The sequence below is a fragment of the Mus caroli genome, chromosome 1, assembly GCF_900094665.2.
Source record: "Mus caroli chromosome 1, CAROLI_EIJ_v1.1, whole genome shotgun sequence".
Taxonomy (NCBI): Eukaryota; Metazoa; Chordata; class Mammalia; order Rodentia; family Muridae; genus Mus; species Mus caroli.
In genome coordinates, this window is record NC_034570.1 from 132270686 (window position 1) to 132277125 (window position 6440).

Below are 6440 nucleotides of genomic sequence, written 5' to 3' on the forward strand. Positions count from 1 at the left end.
CAGGCTTGCCTCAAACTCAGAAATCCACCTGCCTCTGCCTTCCAAGTGCCCGGGTAAGGTATAATCTTTGACATTAAATTTTTAACTACATTTCATTTAAAGCTTCTTAATTATCAATGTGGAATTAATATTTTGCACATATTATGCATAAGTGTTGATAAATATACAATAGCTACATGTGGTGACACATTGTTGTGAATAGACATATACATGTACAGGACATGCCACAGAATTAAGGATATTTTAAACCAGAAAACCTAAGAGAATAGTTGTAAGGTAAATGCAATCTTAATTTTTTATTTAATAATAAATAATTAAATAATTTAATAATTATTTAATAGAGATACAATTATAATTTAATAATTACTCCTATCATGGCAACTATAATAATAGTAAAGTAGCATAAATATTGACTTTAATTATTGTTATGATAGGAACATGATATTACATTAAGAAATCATACTTCACAAGGAAAGAGGGCAGCTTAAAGTATTTGAAACGTTAGCTCATTCATTTTACACTTTACCAAGTTGAGGTAATGTTTTATTTAAAAATGACCATGTGCCTGATACAAAAATATTAGATCATTTTTTGAAGAAACAGACTAGTGGAATTGAAATAGTGACACAGGTTCACTTTTTAATATTTCTGTCATCAAGGTCTTCTTCCTAGATGAGAATCAACAAGATACTGCTGAATGGTTTATAGCTAGCTCATTTATAACTATACCCAAATTACGGTATGAAATAAAAATATATGTAAGGTCACTTGAAACTCCACATAGTTATACATTTTTTTTTGTCTAAAACTTACAGTAATTTGAGAGATTTTTTAATCTCTTTTTTAATATTCAAGGATATTCCAAGTGCCTTTTGGGGGATGCTATTATAAAACTCCCTAGATAATGCAGTGTTGTGGGTTATTTTGGATTTGAATTTTAAAAATGCATTAGTAGCTCATATTAACTTCTTTAAATTGCTAAATCTATTCTAATCAGCTTTTCCCCAGTTTACCCAAAGTTTCTATGCACAGATCTTCAAACAGTTTTTGAGTTGTATGTTAATGTTGTAAGTCCTTTTAAGATTTGTTCAGAGTATCTGAATACAAACTAGGCACTTACTGCTCTCCAAATTAAACATTCTGTAGACATACTTTTTGATCTCTTCTTTGGGCTCTATTATCATACTGTTACAGGGAAAGGTTTCTTTCTTGGTTCCAGCTTCCTCAAGTAACATATTTACTGAGAAGCAAAGAAACTTCAGCAGAATTTATTTTGTAAAACAAAATACAGAATCCTCCAAAAAAGATTACTGCACTGAGGTGACCCAAACACATTCTATGCTTAAGGATTATGGAACATTTTAGTGAATATTTATGAGATTCATAGTATGTTCACTGTGGGAGAGTGATCTTTACTCTCTTGCAATTTATGGAAGAATAGTTCTCCTTTGTTGGGAATTTCATCCCACAATCCTTCTGAAAATATAGCAAAGTGAGACTTTAAACAAAAGTGTCCTAACCAAAAAATATCCTAGTAGAAAATGGTTATAGTGCAGAATTCTATCAGACCTTTAAAGAATACCTATTATCAACACTTTTCAAACTATTCCACAAAATAGAAACAATATGAACACTACCCAATTCATTCTATGAAGCCACAGTTAGGCTGATATCTAAATAACACAAAGAAAGAGAACTTCAGACCAATTTCCTTTATGAATATCAATGTAAAATTACTCAATAAAATTCTCACAAAAAGAATTCAAGAATATATCAAAATGATCATTCACTATGATCAAGTAGGCTTCATTCCAGGCATGCAGGGATGGTTCAGCATAAGGAAATCCATCAATGTAATCTACTATATAAACAAACTTGAAGGGAAAAAAAACATGACCATCTCATTAGATGGTGAAAAATCTTTGACAAAATACAACACCCCTTCATGTTAAAAGTCTTGGAAAGATCAGAAATTCAAGGCCCATATCAAGATGTAAAAAAAGCAGTATACAGAAAACAAATAGCCAACATCAAATTAACTAGAGAGAAACTGAAGCAATCCCACAAAAATTGGGGACTAGAGAAGGCTGCTCACTCTCCTCCTATCTATTCAATATAGTACTCAAAGTTCTAGCCAGAGTAATTAGATACCAAAAGGAGTTCACAGGAATACAAATTAGATAGGAAGAAGTATCGAAGTATCGCTACTTGCATATGATATGTTAACATACTTAAATGTTCCCACCAGAGAACTCCTACAGCTATTAAACAACTTCAGCAAAGTGGCTGGATAAAATATCAACTCAAACAAATCAGTAGCCTTCCTGTACTCAAAGGATAAATGAGATGATAAAGAAATTAAGAAAATGACACCCTTCTCAGTAGCCATAAATAATATAAAATATCTTGGTATGATTCTAACTAAGCGAATCAAAGATCTGTATGACAAGAACTTCAAGTCATTGAAAAAGAAATCGAAGAAGACCTCAGAGGATGGAAAGAATTCCCATGCTCATGGAACAGGAGGATTACCACAGTAATAATGTCTATCTTACAAAGGCAATCTACAGACTCAATGCAATCCCCATCAAAATTTCAACTCCATTCTTCACAGCAATAGAAAGAGCATTTCTCACATTCATCTGGAATAACAAAAAACTCATGATAGTGAACACTATTCTCAACACTAAGAGAAATTCTGGGGAAATCACCATTCCTGACCTCTGAGCAATGGTGATAAAAAACCCCATGGTATTGGTACAGAGACAGACAAGTAGATTAAAAATAGGGTACAGAGCTAAACAATGAATTCTCAGTTGAGGAATCTCAAATGGCTCAGAAGCACACAAAGAAATGTTCAGAATCTTTAGTCATCAGGGAAATGCAAATCAAAACAACCCTGAGATTCCACCTCATACCAGTCAGAATGGCTAAGATCAAAAATTCAGGTAATAGTAGATGCTGGCGAGGATATGGAGAAACAGGAACACTCTTCCATTGCTGGTAGGATTGCTAGCTGGTACAACCACTCTGGAAAACAGTCTTGTGGTTCCTCAGAAAACTGGAAATAGTTCTGCCTGAGTACCCAACTATACCACTCCTGGGAATTTACCCAAAATATGCTCTGACATATAAAAAGAACATATGCTCCACTATATTTATAGCAGCCTTATTTATAGTAGTCAGAAGCTGGAAAGAACCGAGATGTCCCTCAAGGAGTAGATGATACAGAAAACGAGGTACATTTATACAATGGGATAGTGCTCGGGTATTAAAAATAATGAATTCACGAAATTCTTAGGCAAATGGATGGAATTAAAAAATATCATCCTTAGTGCCTTAGTGAGGTAACTCAGTCACAAAAGAACACACATGGTATGCACTCACTGATAAGTAGATATTAACCCAGAAATTCAAAATACCCAAGATATAATTCAATGACCTCATGATGCTCAAGTAAAAGGAAAACCAAAGTGTGGATACTTTGGTCCTTCTTAGAAGGGGAACAAAATACCCATGGGAGGAGATACAGAGACAAAGTGTAGAGCAGAGACTGAAGGAAAGGCCATCCTGAGAGTGCCCAACCTGGGGATCCATCCCATATACAGTTACCAAATGCAGACACTATTTTGGATGCTAACAAGTGCTTGCTGACAGGAGCTTGATATACCTGTCTCCTGGGAGGCTTTGCCAGTGCCTGAAAAATAAAGTTGGATGCTCACAGTCAAACTTTGGAATGATCAAGGTGTCCCTAATGAGGGAGCTAGAGAAAGGACCAAAAGAGCTGAAGGGTTTTTCAATCCCGTATGAGGAACACATATATGAAACAACCAGTACCCTCAGAGCTCCCAGGGATTTAAACCACCAACCAAAGGGTACACATAGAGGAACCCATGGCTACAGCTGCATATGTAGCAGAGGATGGCCTTGTTGGACATCAATGGGAGGAGAGGCCCTTGGTGCTGTGAAGGCTCAATGTCTCAGTGTAGGAGAATGCCAAGACGAAAGCATGAGTGGGTGGGTTGGTGATCATGGGGAGGGGAAACTGAGAGAGTGGATTTCAGAGGAGGAAACCAGGAAAGAGGATAGCATTTGAAATGTAAATAAAGAAAAGATCTTAAAACAATACATTGCAAACAAACAAAAAAGGATTTGTAGTGAAGCTAGCTCTTGTTAGGATTCATACACTTCAGTACTGAATTGGTTGAGTGTCTGATACTTGCACTTCTGTCATAATAAGATAATGATTGCAATCTTAAAGTTGTTTAATTAAACAGAGTCATTCTGACCATAAGGAATCACAGCTTTTAAGATACTAAATTCTGTTCGTATGTCCTCTCATACACAACCTATATACCCAGTCTAATTCTCCACTCAAGGAATATAGACCCTAATGACAGCATGAAGAAAGGTCCAGAAGACTCATACAGTCACTTTGAGCTACTTGTTCAAAGTCCTTGCTGAATAGGTTGGTTTGAAAACAAAGTTTGGTTATGGTAAAGATAGGATTCTACTGCTATAATAACCAGGGAATTCTAATAATGGGAGGACACACAGAAATTGCATACCACTGAATGTAGCATAAAATATCTTTATTACCTGAAATCTTTATTTGCATTGGTTGTTGAATCTCTTGAATTATTGAGCACTGTCAGAATGTAGGACATTTATATGGATTTACCCATTGTCTCAGTCCTGAATGTTTTTGGAGTACACAACAGGAACGTGTGTAATTTCATTGTTAAAAAATTTTTTAGCCAGGCGTGGTGGCGCATGCCTTTAATCCCAGCACTTGGGAGGCAGAGGCAGGCAGATTTCTGAGTTCGAGGCCAGCCTGGTCGACAGAGTGAGTTCCAGGATAGCCAGGGCTACACAGAGAAACCCTGTCTCAAAAAAACCAAAAACAAAAAATTGTTCTTCAACCAGTTCTTGTAATATTAACAACTGATAAATGTTTAGCAAGGTGATGCTTATTATCTTATTGCCTACATAGAGAGGCATTTTCCTGAATTGTATGTACCATGTTCTTATGGAAGCCAGAAGAACTCAGAGCTCCTGGAACTGGAGTTATAGCTTTGAGCTGCCGTATGGTTATTGAGAGTAGAAACTGGATCATCTTCTAAAACCATCGTAGTCTCAATTGCTAAACTACATTTATCAGCTCTTGCAAAACATTATTTTAAGTAGAGTAGATTATAACTCTATGACATCTTCAAGTCTTCTGTGAAACGCTTCTGCTTATTTTCCCTATTTCACTTTGGAGAAACTCAGGCATTTTAATGTGTGTCTAATTTTATTTTGTTAATCAAAACTATTTTCATATATTATCCCATTTCATTTTATTTTGGCCTTTCTTATATAATTATAAAATGATACTCACTTCACCTCTAACACTCAAAGGTTTCTTTACTCTCTCTGCTTTCCTTAATATAGCAACAAAAATAACAACAGCATTATCAACAATAAAACTTACATTAAAGTTTTATTACAAAGAAACAGCAACATAACAAACAAATTTACCAACTTATTAGAAGAAAATTGAACTTTTCATTTTATAACATAATTTAAAAATAAATGCTACATGTTTAAACATTATTAAACTAAGGTTTTCTTATCTGAAGTGGGACTTACTGAGAATTTATTGCTGCTTGGATTTATGAAAATATTTTTAAAACACACACAGTATATATATATATACTGTTTTAAATATATTTATATATATATATATGTATACAGATACTGTGTATGTATGTATGTGTGTGTATTCCCACATGAGTCTGAGAGAGAGAGAGAGAGAGAGAGAGAGAGAGAGAGAGAGAGAGAGAGAGAGAGAGAGAGAGAATGTTACAGTACTGCCAGAACTTGCGAAGGTACCAAGATCTCATGGTCTGAGGTGTAGTCATATGTTTTTCCTTCCAAGTCTCATGGTCCATCTTTCTCTTTTAGGAAAAATCTTGCATAAAGCCAATGATAGCATACTGAAGATGGATCTTTATAACATCCTGTTAAAACAGAAAGATCCTAAGTGCAGTTTCAGTGATGTTTAAACTCAAAGAGCCATTCTGGCCATCAGGAGAAACAGCAACCATGTCAAACATTGTCTCTATCTTGTCAATTCTCATGAATGTATTGTCTTAAAGCCACTCCTTTTTTGTTAAACAATTAAAATTATATTTTTTCATGAATACTCTTGTACTAGTCTCTACTACTATTAATTCCCATATTAGACTTTCTTGTAAGAGTCCTGTGATAAGGGGTTGGGGAGATGGCTCAGCGGTTAAGAGAAAAGACTGTTCTTCCAGAGGTCCTGAGTTCAATTCCCAGCAACCATATGGTGTCTCACAACCACATGTGAAGGAATCTGATGCCGTCTTCTGATGTGTCTGAAAACAGCTACAGTGTACATATATATATATATATATATATATATATATATATAT